This window comes from Solea senegalensis, linkage group LG15 (genome assembly GCF_019176455.1).
Source record: "Solea senegalensis isolate Sse05_10M linkage group LG15, IFAPA_SoseM_1, whole genome shotgun sequence".
Taxonomy (NCBI): domain Eukaryota; kingdom Metazoa; phylum Chordata; class Actinopteri; order Pleuronectiformes; family Soleidae; genus Solea; species Solea senegalensis.
The window spans coordinates 10,921,142-10,937,289 of NC_058035.1; the positions used below are offsets into that span (position 1 = coordinate 10,921,142).

Below are 16,148 nucleotides of genomic sequence, written 5' to 3' on the forward strand. Positions count from 1 at the left end.
ATACAGAGTGTAGAAGTGTCATAGTGTAGTGTAAGAGTTTAAAAGTGATATGAGCCAACAACACTTAACAACTTATTAAAAAAGTTAGAGTTGACTCATATTATCTCTGAACCATTCCTCCTTGGTAACAGCGGGTGTTGGGTAAACAGCAACGGTCCACTAGAGCTGTGCAGGCATGTTACAGTTCAGGGTCTGTTCAAAGCTGAATGTAACCCAAAAAAATGTCTTTGTTTTCACCCCAAGCATATTGCAGTATATCTACATATTAAGGTTTGCCGAATGAGGCTAACCCCCCAACCATGTATTGAAAAGCCACTGAGAGGCAACCCTGCTGGTCGCAAAAAAAGTCAGTTCACATTTTCCAGAGGAGCGAATGGTGTCAAATGTAAAGAATGTTCCAATTAAGAAGGCAATAGATGACAGAGCACAGGAATTGACAGCTGTTATCGTCCAATAGGTATGAAGGTCACTTCTGTGAATTTGCAGTTGCAATACATCAGCCTGGCCAAATAGCAATTCTCAAGTTTTCAAAAGGGATATTTTTATGGGGGACGTCACTACCTGTTGCCACTCGAACACACTGCATCCTGATGCCACTCACCTAGAGGCCACACTTAGGGTTGTGCTACTTTGTCCATTTACTGTACCTCCAAACTACAGTGTGGCCCTGGAAACCTTCACCTTGGGCCTGCTCTTTGTTGAGCCACAGATGATATTTGTGCTGTATTGTCCATGTCATGGGACCTCCCCCTCAGGCTGTGAGTTCTGGCAGAGACAGAACAGACCCCTGCTGCCTCCCTTTCTTTACTTAATCCTCTTAGAAATAGGCCACTGTGCCTATTTTACAGGCAATAGAGCAATGTGTTCTGAGCCTCTCAGTAAGGTTAAGGGGTAAACGGATGGGCAAAGGCTATCTCATGGTGACAAAATCTGGTTTCAACACTTTAGACACTTTAAAAGAGATATCTTCTTATTCTGTTCACACAGAACCTAAAACAGATAAATAGGAATAGAGATCCAGTAAAATTTGGTGCACTCCTCATGGGGGCTTTTAGATGTAGTTGGTGCATACTTTCCTGGATCGCCTCTTTAAGACAGAGAGAAAGCATGAGACAAAGATGTACTGACCTAAACCACTCTTTCCTGCATGAAAGCATTACATAGAAGTCCTTTGTTTTGGCCCACAGGAATACTGCTGTTGCCACAGTGGTTCATACTGCCAGAGATGCTGAACGATAAATCCTTCATAGCCATATTGTTTTGGGGAAATATACAAAGGATGAATTGATCGATTTATTTTTACACCTGGACTGATTTATCTTAGCTATGTCTACATACACAGGGGTGCATGAGCCAGGAGGCATCACGCTAGCAGTGCTGCATTTTATGAGAAACGCATTAAAGAAAAAAAACTCTGCAGACATACCCATGTTGCCTCAGAGTAATACTCAAGAAGGAAAAAAACAAAAGAGAAGCAAAACTGGAAGAGTGAACCTCATTTCTGTTTGTGTCATTAAGTCTCTGTTATTGTTCTTGAGTCTGTTTTAATGCTCTGGTGTTCTTTCCTTCTCTCCTCATGTGTGCTTGGATGTGACTGTTGTGGCCATTTCCCATAAAAGGTAAGCTTAAAATACATTTCCACTGCATCTCCACACTGTTTCTGACAACCAAGTAAATTCACTTCAAGGTCATGGGATGGGGTCAGCTGATTTTTTGTAGTTTCAGTTTTGCCAGATCAATCACTAGGATACAAATTACATTTCCTTAAAATAGTATTAAGTGGTTCCGATACAGCTTATGGCTAGATAGTAGCATGTCTGAGTTTTCCTACCATTGATTAATTCTTTAAGCTGACAGCATAAATTTGGTCTCCTCCTCAGTCCGAAAACTGAAGCGGTTTGAATTTTGCCTTGTGTAGTGTGTGCCAGCTTCTTCAATTATTTCCGGGTTCAAGCCAGGGGTCGGAGCTGTGGTGTCTGAGCAGAGCCCCCAGGCAAGACTGAGTCTGAATCTAGTTCGACTAAAGATGAAGATGCAGTAGCAGTTTTACTCCCAGTCGCATTATCTGAGTGCTTTTCTCAGATAAATTTACTAACATGTTGAATGATTGTGTTTCAACCTTATAAAATACATGTCATTTTTACTCATGTCATTTAAATGTAGTCTGTGAAGTGCTCAAAGGGAAGCATAAAACAATATCTGAAAGGCTTCCAACAGCGAAGGGGCCTGCATGGGGTGGGTAAGGACGGCAGTGATTGTGGGATAGCAGCCTTACCGTGGTCCTCAAGCCAGGCGGCACATCTCTGCCAGTAAACAGCATAGCATTGTCCAGTCATGCTTAGCACCAACACAGAGCCTGACAGAAAGTCAGCAAGGGCTCCAGCTTTACACACAGGTAATTGGCTGTTGGCGGGTAGGGGGACCGCACAGCAGGGGACCACATTCTTTATTCCAAACATGTAGAGCCACACATACACACTCCTCTCTCTTCCTCTTCCTTGTCACTTCCTCCCATCTTCACCTTTTAAAGAGAACTGACTATAACTACAGCAGCTGCTCCACACACAACCAAGAAAACCAATTAGTGGCCTTTGAGTTTATAATTGTGCATCTGTGCTTGTGTGTATATTTGTGCGTGCGTGCGTGGGAGCGAAGGTGTCATTTTGTCAAGTCTCAGGGGGTCGCGCCACCTCCCGCAGTGAGGTGTCTCTCCCAAGAGTGTGAGTGACAGTGTGCTTGGAGGGAAGCCATTGTGTGAGACAGGCCTCAGTGATTCCCAATGCTGTTTACATTTAGAGGGAAAGGAAACCAGAATGTTGTAATCTTTGTGCGTGTGTGTTCATTTATTTATATCCTTGTGAGGACCACAAAAATTAAGTTTTGACCTTGTGGGAACATTTTGGCTGGTCACAACTTGGTTTTAGGGTTAGGGTTAGGCACTTAGTTGTGATGGTTAAGATTAGGGTGATGGGCTAGGGCATGCTATTTGTGTATGATACGTCCTCACTAGATATGGGCAAGATATATTGTCTAAGATAATATTGTGATTGTTGCCTCCCTGCAACAAAGGTTAGCTGCATGTGGTTATGCCAGTAGGGAGAAACCATGGAGACGCCAACCACCACAACCATGTCTTTGAAATAGTTTTTCTTGTTACTCTTCCTTGTGTGCTGCACAATTTAGCTTACGGTAGAGCGTCTAAATGTTAACCCACAGTTCAGTGTTTCTACACTGTAGTTCAGTCTTTGAATTTTTACTTGAATGCTAAAGTTTAAACAAATTGTTGTTTTCCTGACACTTTATAAGCAACATTGAGTGACGTAAACAATATAAAATCACATTTTTAAAGGATATCGACTTGTAATGTCAAAACCCATATCCCTTTTGCCCACCTCTAGTCCTGACTGAGATATAAAAACTATTTTGTGTGTGTATACTGAAGACTCAAATACTCAACGGTCAAAATAAATACGTAACAAATGTGTTTGAATTTGTATTGGTTATTTGAACAAGTGTTGCCATGCTAGTCTCAACTGGTACCTTTTTTTGTGTTACATGAATGAATGCATGCTCGAGTTATACATACTAACTCCAAAATGTTTACCCCCTTTGTGGTGTGATAATTAAGAACTTCCCTTTGAAGTTACATTTTACGTGAATCTGTAGTCTTCTTCCATCATGATTTATTCTGTTTCAGTTCCCCTTCATTAGTAAGAGCTTTGTAGATGAGCACTTCCTGTTCATAAAGTTGGAAATTATTTTTGTCTCTCCATTATGAAAGGAACACGAGCTATGCATTAAGATCTTGTCAGAGACATCAGACTACAGGACTTCATATCTTGGGAATATTTTGTTGCTTTAGAAACTCAAGCTTGTACAGTCTGCTTGATGGAAGCTCTCTACATTCCTCTTTTCAAGTGTCAAAATCAGTCACTGGCAAAATCAGTCATATTGAACTCCACCTGGAATTGTACATGTAATTCAGAATCAGACATCCAGCGAAAGGAATTGTACATTTGAGGGCAAGAACCATGTGGTTTAAATGTGTTTTGCTTTTTTGCCCCAACCCCATTCCCAGACTTCAATAAATAGATGATGGTGAGGGAAAATAGTCAAGTCAAGTTATTTTTCTTCTTTTCTGATGAATCTCCACCGAGTCTGCCCTGGAGGACAGAGGGGGGAGGGAGCTTGACTTGGCGGGTTCAGGACCACCACGGGCCTAGCTGCGGTCTGTAACTCCATACACTGGCATCCTCATTAGACCAGAGCCTTAAGCAGAAACAGACCATCCCGATGAGAGCACGATATCCATTTAATCCCCAGGATACACTGAGAACTCCTCTTGCTGAACGCAACATCCCAAACAAGGATGGAAACTCGAAGGCAAATAAACAGACATATTGACACGCATCAAAGGCGATCTCCACTTTCTTCCTTCCTTTCTCTTTTTCTCTGAAGATTTGTCTTCCTCCTGGCCTGTCTCTCTATTGCATCCAGTATCAATACAATCGTTCCACATGGACATTTGTTGAACATATGTTGTGATGGGTCTGTGCTACAAATTTGTTCTGAAGCATTTCCTCTTTTTTTTGGCTGTTGAATAGACAGACAAATGCAGTCCCTCCTCTTCACACCAATGCACTCCATCTAGATTAGGTTCCTGTAAAGACTTAATGGAAAGACTGTTATGAAATAAGGATAGAAGTATAATGGAGATGGTTTTCCATAGATGAAAATTCTTATGGGGCTCCTTTACCACCGAACACAAACCGAAACCTGCTTCTTTTTTAGGTAGTACTGCAGTTTCTCTTGGCCTTTTGGGTGATTACTGATTACTGTTTATAGTATATTGTCATGTATTGTACTTAATGTGTATGACGGTGGGACAGACTGCTGACAGTTTGGAGCCTTTAAGATGTTTGAATAGGACGTTTGTACAAGTCCAGTTGTAACCACTGTCCTAAACCCCGGCATTTATCGGTTACACTTATCCCTGAGGAAGTCTGTCTTCCTGTCCTATCTCAGGTCCTTGCATTGGCTTTGTTAACGTCTAGATGTCTATCACCAGGTGCAGTACCTGGACAAACACTTCTCATAGCCACAACATGGAGAGACCAAATATTTAATTTCCTGTCCAGAGACCCCATAATCTACAGTGAATGTGAGGTGGCAATCCTTCACTAATCTGGCTCTGGTTGATAAAGCCTGTGCTGCCTCATTTCTTGTGTGCAGTGTGTTGATGTAAGAGGAGTGAATGGTGAGCTTTTGAATTGTTCATAGAAACAACATAATTACCTTGACTGTGCTTAGCTACACCTGAGTGGGTGGAAACGCGACAAGTGCAACGTGTTGCCAAGTAACGGCACCCGTGAGCAGTTGTGTGATCTTCCATAGTAATGGTGGCTGCATGTTGGAGTGCTTGAAAAAATGGTATCTGGTTGTGTAACAATACAATTTCCAGCAAAGGCGTTAAGTACATTCTCACATCTTGAAATACTTTGAATTTGAAAGTCGGTCATTTCTCATGGCAGGCAGGCTAATGTTTTGATGGAAACACGGCAAGATCTGTTATTTTCAGGGATTATTCCTCATTCTAGCTTTTAATGTGATTTGTCTGTGCTCTGCCTGGTGTTTGTATCAGTTATCCTTCATCAGTATGTGTTCATGTGCAATACTGAGCACCCACCTGATAGTTTGTCAATGATTTACGTCTGACTCGAACATGGGTTATACAAGGGACTATTAAATCAGATGTTCTTTGGATTTGTCTGGCAGGAAGAAGGGGCACATTAAACATTTGTGGCATTTTTTTCCTCAATCTCACTTGCTCAGTTACATGACATCTTTACCAAAGAGACACCTCCATCTCTATGCTAATACAAACATTGCTTTGAAAGCAGGGGGGTTTGCCACATCCTGCCCATTGATTGTCCCACAGCACACACATCATCTCATGAGATTTGAAAGTGGCACACACTCCGATGTCCTTTTATGATACATTATGTGACCGGTTTACATGAAACATAGAATTGATGCATTTAAATTTCAAAGAGAAATATGTTCTAATGGGTTTTGTCAAACTCTCACTGCATTAAAGATGCATGTCGAAAGTAGTAGTTTTAGTAGTTTTGATGGAAATGTAAAAGGTTGAATCAAGACAGGATTTCAATGTTCTGGGGGAACAGAACTGAATGGGTGTCCCCCACCCCCCACATTAATAAAGAAAAACAAGAAATAAAAGTGTATCAGATGGATATGTTGGCAGTTATGCAAACTTAACCACAATGTTCTGTCTCAAAGAACTTAACAGTTTATACTGAGTAGTCCCAGTGGTCCTGTTAACACATGGAACTAAAATATATTTTGGATTCTAGTCACAATTGGCAGCTGTAATTACAGCGGGGAATACACACGATATAAGACAGACACACTCAAGAAACATTAGGATCAAATCACTTGAGCCATGTTTTAATACAAGAGTAGCATGGCAGACCTCCTCGATACTGTGGACATACAGAGAAACTCTGTGGGGTTTGCAGTGAATGTCTGGAATGAAGTTTAGTATCACTGTACATCTTTTGATGATGCAACCTATGTACATTAGAAAAGTGTTTTGGATGGTTATTATTATTATTTACTTTTTATTAGTATCTCCTCTTCAAACACTTATGTTAGAAAATAGTGGCTTAGAATCTCAAAAAGCTTTGGATTTTATAGGCGTATCTTACTATATTATATGGCTCAATGACACACCAGAGCCATAGTTTGCATATCTTCTTCTCAAATGCTGTAAAGGTATAAAAACTCTGAGAAGAATTAGTTCCTTTTGTGTTATGTTGCTTTTAGCAAAAGGATCCTTTGCTCCCATTGACACTACTGTACATGTGTGCAGTGTTGGAGATCTGCCCTCTGCTCTGGTGTGTCAACAGATTCATAAAATACACACTTGCACTGATGGGGTCCCTGCACACAGTGACCTTTCTTGCAGCTGTAAAGACTCCAGTGACTTTAGTTACAGTAGACTTCTGTCCAAAGAGGTTGTGGCTAATTAAATTGTGGCGACCACTATTGAGCTCACTCTGCAGAGCCAGCCAAGCTCTGCTAGGAAACATACACCACAAAACTGACTGGTCCTGAAAACAACCTGGTTGCCAGGTTTGTTTGATTCCCCCCCTTGCCAGCATCAACATCTGTATATGTTTGCATGAGGGAAGAAGGGAGGGGAGAGGTAGATGCAGAGAGGCCAGGAGCCCACCCATGTCTTTATTTTATTCTTCAGAAAGAATTTTTACACACCCAACCCTCTTACATGCTCTCGTGAAATCGCATGTCAAACTTTATTTACTGTGTCTTTTGTCAGCCTCAGTCATGTTCTATTGAGAGAACAACATAAATAGTTTCAGTTTCTTGGTTTCCTCAATTAGGATATTGAAAATGGCTTCTACCGGAGGCAAATTGGAAGCCTTTAACAACACATCTCCAAAGGCCAGATGCGACAGATATACAGTTATAATGTGATGAGAGAGCTATACAAGGAAGAATGAGAGAGAAGGTTGGGTTTAATGGAGTCTTTATTGTACTCTCGAGTCCCATTGAATAACTGAAATAATCTGACTTTATGATAGGGTATGTCCATCCATCCATCATTAATTATTCCTTCCTGCCATCTTTGTTAATTGTCTCTTTGGATCATAAAACTGGTCTTGGGTCTAATTTAAAAGCTCCTTTTTAATGATCTTGCTTAAATATACACCTCAGTGTATTAGCAACTGAATGTGATTACCTGAGAAAAAAATTGCAAAACTCGTATTTCCCACACAATCTCCTGTCCTTTTTAGTGTGATTGGTAATGAGGTGAAAACTATAGAAAACAGGCTTTATGAAGCCAAAAGCCCAAATTACCTAAGAATGAAAGAATCCGACCTTGAGGCTTCTTCTGCTGAAATTCTTTTTTCTTTTTTTTTTTTAACCATTTCTACTGCAAGATTTCTTTCTTCCGTCTTATCTCCCCTTACTTTTTTACCATGCTGGATAGTTTGCAAAGGGATTGAAAAGTTCCACCACATTCCTGGTTGGCACTCGTGTCTGCACAGAGCCGAGGAGCCTAGGCCTTTGCCAGAGCAGCCTGTGGAGAAGAGACCGACACTGTCAGCCAAGAACTCGGTGCCTACCTGCTGCCAAAGCCAGTGAGGGAACAGTCATTTGTTACCACTGTTGATACGAGGAGCAGCTCTGTCGCTCTGTAGATGTATTGTCCTGTGATTGCTGCATGTTTGACTCTGGGGTGTGATGTGGAGGTATTTTTTTCTTTATCTGTTTAATCCATCAAAGTCATCACAGATCACATTTCACGGGCAGGAGAGTTAGAAACGGCATCCCAAAACTTCCTGCTCTGCTTTATCTCGTATCTGTCATATTGCTCTGTTGAGGCTGCATCTACAGGCCTGCCACAGCCGGCTTCACTTCTCCAACTCCCACTTACACAGCAATCTTTTGTCTTAAACATTTATCAGACGTGCATATTTAACCCGGCTGCAAACTGCTGAGCTCCTCGGTTTCACAGTGACTTAATCTTCCGTCTTTGGCTCATAGTGTTGGAAAAATATTTCGGAGTGTGACCCCAGATGTTTGATATTTGTGTTCCTTTGTATTTAGTTTGATAATAAATCCTCTTGTGCATGCCCTCTGCAGGGTTGTTATAGTGCTTACTTGTGTAAACAGTTTGCATTAGGCGTTCTTGTCTGCTGTGTGTGGCGCCTTTGTTGTATAAAAAAAAAAAAACTAAACATGTTAAAGAAATAGTGGCATTTACTCTCCACTGCTGTACTTTTCCCCATAAAAGTGTTGTCATTACTGGATTGGTGCCCAGTTTTTCCAAGACCAAAGGGACAGGAATGCGTCCGACACAGCCTGCCTTACCTGAGCAAAGCCTAATCCTTCTTAATCTAATAATTGCTCCCATATTCATTCTGTCTCGCAAGAGCACAGCTGCAGGGGTTGGCTGTAGATCAAGTTCGCTGTGCACCATGGGTAATAATACCCATGGCCCCCTTTCATGGCCAAAATCAGATCTGTGGACGCCGCAAAGTTTTTCAGCATCATTGTTTGGGCGTTCCAGACAAATTGTATGACCTCTTATCAGTGCCTTTTTTTTTTTTTTTTTGCTCTGTTCCTCTCCTTCTTTCTCCTCCCCTCTTCTCTGGCTCATGCTCTTTTCCTCAACCACTGTGGGCTACACAGGGATTCATTAGGCTGCCTGTGTTTCAACAGTCAGCCTCTTATGAGTGGGTGTTGAAAGTAGGTGAGAGCTGGCCACACTCACATGTCAGTATTTTAAATACAGCATGACAGTTATGAAGTCTGGTGTAGAGGGACAGAAAGGACTGTACAGGGATTGTTGATGAGCGATGTGGCTCATGTCTTCTCTAAAGGGTTTTCATGTACTGGGGCTCCATTTAAACCTCATGTTATCAAATGATGATGGGAGCATGACACTATAATGCCATGGCAAATCTGCTCCGCATTAAAGTGAACAAACCTCAGCAATAAAAGACGAGTCAAATGTTTGATGCAAAATGATCAGCTTAAAATTGGTGACACTGGAACAAAAGGTCTAATTTCAAGTAGGAAGACAATTTGTGACAAAAAGCTTTTTGTACTTGTAAGGGTTTATTCATGAAACAATCTCTCTGCAAAATCAATTACTGTGCGTAGCGATTCATTTCATTGTTTTATCTTTAAATCTGAACTGTGATTGTGTATTTTATTCCCCTGCTGGATGTGTAACGAAGATCCTTACGAGAGACCCTTAGTGGTTAAATAAGTCCGAGTCCTCAGCCTCAGCCTGAAGCCTGCTCCAGGCCTCGTAGTGCGATTGATAATGAGGCAGTAATGGCCGGGGATGGGCGGCCTATTAAAACAAACCTGGAGCAGTGTTCAGGTGAAGCCTAGCTCTCGATGTGACCGCCTCATTGTGAGCTTAATAAGATATAAATGTTTTGCAGGGCTTACCTCTCGTCCCTTTCACCCACTCACACATTTAAATGAGTGTTGTTATTATTTTCCCCTGCCTTCGAAACCACATGGAGCACTTCTTCATTTCAAAGGCAGAGTTGTACTGGCAAGCAGCGACTCGTTGGGAGGGAGTGGAGGGGAATTCGATGACTGTGTCGGAGAGGTGACATACTTCTGTCAAAATGTCATCCCATGTGGTTCTCCGATGAACAGGAATTCTTGTAATCAAAAAAAATACACAGCTGCAATTTAAGAGGTGTCGTGGTTCTGATGAAGCGCTCATTTTAGTCGGCTGTCAAAATGCAATCACACTACCTGAAACTCTAGTGAGATTTCAAAGGCGATGGTTGCTATTTGAGACTAGTGTGAAGCAGAAGTGATGGAGTGGTCTGGTCCATTGCATGATGGTTGCCATGCCACTGTTGCCTAGTAATAAGGTGAGGAGGGGTCCTTGTGTAGTCGGTGCAGAGCTCACTCCCTGCTGTCAGAGGTAGGATGGAGAGGAGAAGACATAAACTGATAGTGATCTCGGGTTCTTTTTAATAATAAGCCTGGTCCTCTTTTAGCACAGGAGCAAGGCACTCTGCATAGTCTGACTCTCCACAGTGCAATTACCTGGTACAATGAAAGCAGCGATTGGATTAAAGAAGTGGGTATGCATACCGGTGTCATTGGTTAAAAAGAAAAAAGGCTCCTGGTTCTGCTGCTTTGAACACGGTTTTCAATTAAAAGCAGCACAATGAACACAGTGATGTGTGCTACTGCTGTATGTCCCACAGAGAATAAAATACTACCTCAGGACAGTTCTTTGGACATAATGGAAGGAGACAGCAGGGACTCATTCTTTCATGTCGGTGCCCTTTCAGTCTGAATTGAATGTATTTGGACAGAGCTCCTGTTTTTGTTTATACCAAAGCCGAGTTCACAGTACACAATTTTCAGCCCCATTTTCCGTTCTCAGGCTTGTTTTGCAAGTTGCAGCCAATCCCTCCTGATTGGCACATGATTTGGAGTTGCTCAGTGTAAAAATGATTAAGGACGCCCACTGAAATCTTCCTGACGCATCTTGAAACACTAACCGCTCCAGCCAGTCAGAAACTAGAAAGAGTTGATGGTAGCTGATACCTGAACAGAAATACAACAACTGTTCATCACAGAGAAGGAGGAGGAGAAAAAGAGCAGTATACAACATCAAAACCGTGACAGACTTCATGCTTCAGTGAGATATTAGCAGTCAACCTGTAGACAGGCGTAGTTTCACACATTATTTCCCAATGTCAGAGGGTTGTGTAATCTAAACTGTGCTTACCTTCTTTACCTTCTTCTCATCTTACTCTCAACATGAAGCTTTGCAAAATGTCAAAGTATTCTTTTAAGTCATTTATCAAGCGTAACCTACCTATGAATACATTCAGTATTTTGGGTTTTTGACCGTTAGTTTGCCAGAATAAGTGATATGTTGTCCAAACAACTATTTGATATATCAAAACTCAAACTACTTGGTATAAAGTAAACAATTGTTATCTGTAGCCCTCTGAAAGTATTACTTTTTACTGAATAAACATTTGAGCTGGAAAGCACTGCGATTAACTTTGCTATGTGCTGTATGAATGAGACCATTTGCATTATTTAAACATGATTTAGAAGTAATTTGAGGGCAAAGTTCAACAATGAGATCAGTGTTGGGTGAAGTCGACTGTCACTTCTGTTGCAATGGATGGACAAAGATGTTGTACCTGGTGTGACTCTGTCCTGTTTAACATATCTGCTCTCAAGCTAAATTTCGCAGTCTGACCTCTTGGTTTTGGGCGTCAGTTCGGCTTCACGCACCGGTGAATGTTCTGTGTAATTTACATTGGAAATACCAAACTACTGCTGACACACAGAATTGTAGAAAATACCGACCACGAGATTGCCGTAGCGTGAACATGTGTTGATATCAATATCTGAGAATAGTTCCTAACTTCTGATAACTATTCAGATAAGAGAATACGTTTTCAAAAACTATCTAATAAAGTTTTCATGAATAAAAAAGCAGCTTACCATGCAGTCTTACCTGTGTTATGCCTATTTTTCCAGGAGTATGTATTATTTATTAAAAGTTGACAGTTTAAAAAAAGAAAGATCTTCTGCCAGCCAGTGTTCAAGGAGACAGTGAGAAGAGTCGCTGGAAAACAAACACACACACACATTCGTTGACAAGCCATGAAAGCACTTTGACTAGGCTTCAGTGCTTCCCATGACTTTGCCCTTCATCACCACCCCAGTGTATCTCTGTAAAATCTCAGTCAACAAACGTAACTGAGGATAAATCTGTCACAGTTTTTGCTTCAGCCTTTTAAGAAACAAGTTTGCTCTGTGACGGATGGTTATCGGCCTGCCACAGTGATGAGTATTCACATCATGGCGTCCGTCTTGGTTTCATGATGTTTTGTTAACGTTAAGTCCACATTAAAAGTCTCATAATCTCCCTTGCTGTTAATAGTTAACATATACAATATAGTATAAATATAGTGGGACACTAAAAGATGCTGCAGTAGACACCACAGTCATTATACTATTATTTATAACTAATTATACCACTATAATTAGTTGGATCAAAGAAATGTAAGAAGAAATGCACTCAATCTTTACTCCTCTTGTTCTTTTTGATGCTCAGTACTAAAAACCCATTAAACTCTGCTTCCATGTAGGTTAATAATCATATTAGACACATTAATGTGCATCGGTTTGACCACGCTATGCTTGTTTCTTCCTCTGCTTCCCTCCTCTTCTCTTTATTTGATGTCCACTGTAATTGGGAAGCAAATCTTTTTAGCCTGGCATTCCAGTGCTCAAGACAGGGTCTGCATTCATTGCTAAATTACTGGAAATAATAATATGTATGTTTTCCCTTCCCTCATGACTTGAGCCTGAGCATAAAGGGAACCATTTACTTTGATTTAAAATCTTGACCTTTTTCACAGCCTGAAAGAATACATATTTGAATAATATCGGAGACATCCTCACAGCTGCTGCTGTTAAAATAGATGCTTTTTCAAGAGAGAGAACGTTCCCCCTCCTCACAGCTTACACGTTCAGTATGTTGAAAAATGAGTGACATGTTTTTTCCAGTCACTAGTTGTCGTGTAGACCCTTTTCTGACCTTTTAATTGAAATGAACTACATAATAGGTTTTATTCAGCCTTCAAATTCTGCTTGGCTTTCTTTCAGATCACACTCTTGTTAATAATTGATCCAACAACACGGACACTACTTGTTTCTCTCTCTTTTTTCACACTCTCTGTCAGTGTGTGCAGTTTTTAGTAAATATGGCGTCTTGTTGCTCTCATTCTTAACTGGATCATATACTCTGGGCGGCCATGTTGAATGTTTGAGTCACTGTCTGACGCTCTGTCAGTGATGGCCATCTCTGTGACTCTACAATTCCCCGTTCTGCTATCCTGTCACTATGGAACATTTCAGAGCAGATGTCTCGCTTTGACACAGACCAATGAGAGGCTGTTAAACCACACATACAAGGGCCATTTGAGCTCCCACAGTGGGTGTGCTTGGTGCCAAGTGAGTGTCTGTGCATGTGCATGCGTCCCCACCTTTAACCTCTTGCAGCATCGGGGCTGTGTGTCATCCCTGCCTCCCTTGCCATCCTTCTGCAGCTCTTGTAGAGAAACTTACAGAGATAACTCTGATAACAGTATTTTCACTGATAACATGACGCCATCTTGGATGTTTTTCTTGATGTGAAGTGATTAATGTTCTCGTTTACACGAGTACATTTTAACTTTTTGAAATCATTCATTTACTTGCACAGTGTTAGCGTGTGTGTGCATGTGTTAACATCTATCAGATTGTCACACATGATATCCATCTAACTTCTAATATTATGTTTTTTGTGCTTTAGCTTGGTTACTCGGTGATTCCACTGTGAATAAATGCAGTTAATAATAAAATAAATCCAGCTTCATATGCGACTAGAATTTAATAATTTGTGCTTATTATTGTATCTTGTGTCTTTTCACCCCCACTCTGTGACTTGTAGTCATTCCTGAGCTGATATGATGATACAGTACAGTGTTTTTGTGAAATATGAATCGGCACCACTGATTCTGCCTGCCCTTGCGAGCAGATGAAGTTGAGACGGAGAGAAGGGAGGTGTGGGCTGCTGATGAGCCCATTATGGTGGGTTTTGGCTGTCAGGCCGACTTAAAGGCGTCTTCCACCTGACAGCCCTGACAGCCGAGCCTAGCCTAATGGGGTCGGCTGTGCACTGAGCTGAGGAGGAGAATCCCTGTGTGCAGATATTTTACCCCTCTCAGTAGTCCACCCCCCCCCCTCCATCTTTAACCTACTTTCAGTTGAACAACTTATTTCCAGATACTTAAATCAAAATCTGGGGGAAACTCATACTATTTTAAAAATGTAGGACTATTAATAATTCATAACTCTATGCTAATACTACTTATTCAGGTGCATTAGCGTGTGTGTGTTGTAAGCTTTTCCCGGTAAGTGCATATTGATTGGAATCAGAGCCAGAACACCTTGTTTTTTCCTCAACCAGGGAAAAAGAAACAAGAGTTTTCTTTAATAAGATTAATCAATAAACGACAGTCTGTCACATTTACACATCTTTCTGGGTTAAAATCATATTTTAAATAGTGCAATCAATCAATCAATTCGTTGATCAACATGAACTTGCCCCCGTTTTCCAGCAAGCTCTACAGATCGATTCAGTTTGCTATGTGATGCAGTTATTTACTTTACCATATCAAGGGTATCAAAATATCCCGTCTGTACAGTCCCAGTTTCTGGCAACCTTCCGTTGGGTTACCAAGCACATTTTTCAAAAAGACACTTGTACACCTGTAGACGCTGGGTTTTTCCAAGTATCTGACCTACCCTCACACTTGAACAATAGCACAACCCTGGCTTTCTTAAAACAGAGTTGAACTCTAGTGAATGTGAACCAGTAAACCCCGTGTTTTTCCTGCCATTTCATGTCAACAAAAATGTGCCAGTTACACCAGGTTTATTCAAGACATGCTTGAGCATTACGTGTGTGTGTGTGTGTGTGTGTGTGTGTGTGTGTGTGTGTGTGTGTGTGTGTGTGTGTGTGTGTGTGTGTGTGTGTGTGTGTGTGTGTGTGTGTGTGTGTGTGTGTGTGTGTGTGTGTGTGTGTGTGTGTGTACATACATACCACGTGTGACCTCAAATTATTGTTTATTTTTACTCCACTACATTTGTTTGTGCCATTGTTATTTGAATATCCACCCTGTTCAATTCCCCAGTTTTTGTTATTGAAAATTATTATTGTTATTGAAAATTTCTTTGAACCTGTTTTGGACTATTTGTTTATCCTTAACTTTCCCTTTCAACCACCCTCAGTGTTGAAGAGCCTTCAGTCGAGTCAGGATAGCATTTGCCCCACTTATCTCTTTGCTATGTCACCGTAAGGATCCAAGCTTTCTCTTTTACCTTCATTCCTCGTGTGAGTCATTTACAAAATGTGACCTGAATTAACTATATTGATTTGGCCAGATGGATGAATCTCGACTGGAATTTGTGTTGCTGAGTTAATATGTGAGGATGGTAGAGAGAGAGAGAGAGAGAGTGTGTGTGTGTTTATGTGTCGCTAGGAAGGCATGTCTGCCGTGTGTTTGAGAGATGTAGGTCAGGATGCCTCCGCTGTTTGAACAGTACAGTAAACTTGGCAGATTTCCTAAGATGTAATAGACTGTGCTTCACTCCTCCCTCTCGTGCTCTCTCTCTTGCGTTCTCCCTCTCACTCTTCCCTCTCTCTTTCTCTCTCATTTGTCTGTCATCCTGTGGTATGTGAAAACACCTTATTTACTTGTGCTGCCTCTGCAGGGACTTTACCCGGACGTCATTCCCTCTAGTTGCACAGATCTAAACGTAAACACACACAAACTTAGAACATCGATGTGCATCTCAAATTAAGCCATCGGCTACATGCCACACCTCTACCACATCTTCACCAAAACATGTAACTTTACTCTACAGAGTAGCATCACTGTGATCAGAGTTGGCACACAACCTCAAATCCCTTCTTAAAGCTTGGCGGGGAGGCAGACGGCAGTCTATGAATATTACTTGATAGATTGATTGTGGTGGATTTT

General features: G+C 41.2%; 1 protein-coding gene across 2 annotated transcripts in view; it reads left to right on the plus strand.

Annotated features, from left to right (window-relative positions):
* ptk7b (protein tyrosine kinase 7b) overlaps nt 1-16,148 on the plus strand; it is a 67,059-nt gene that overhangs the window by 25,921 nt on the left and 24,990 nt on the right. The gene's annotated exons all lie outside the window — the stretch shown is intronic.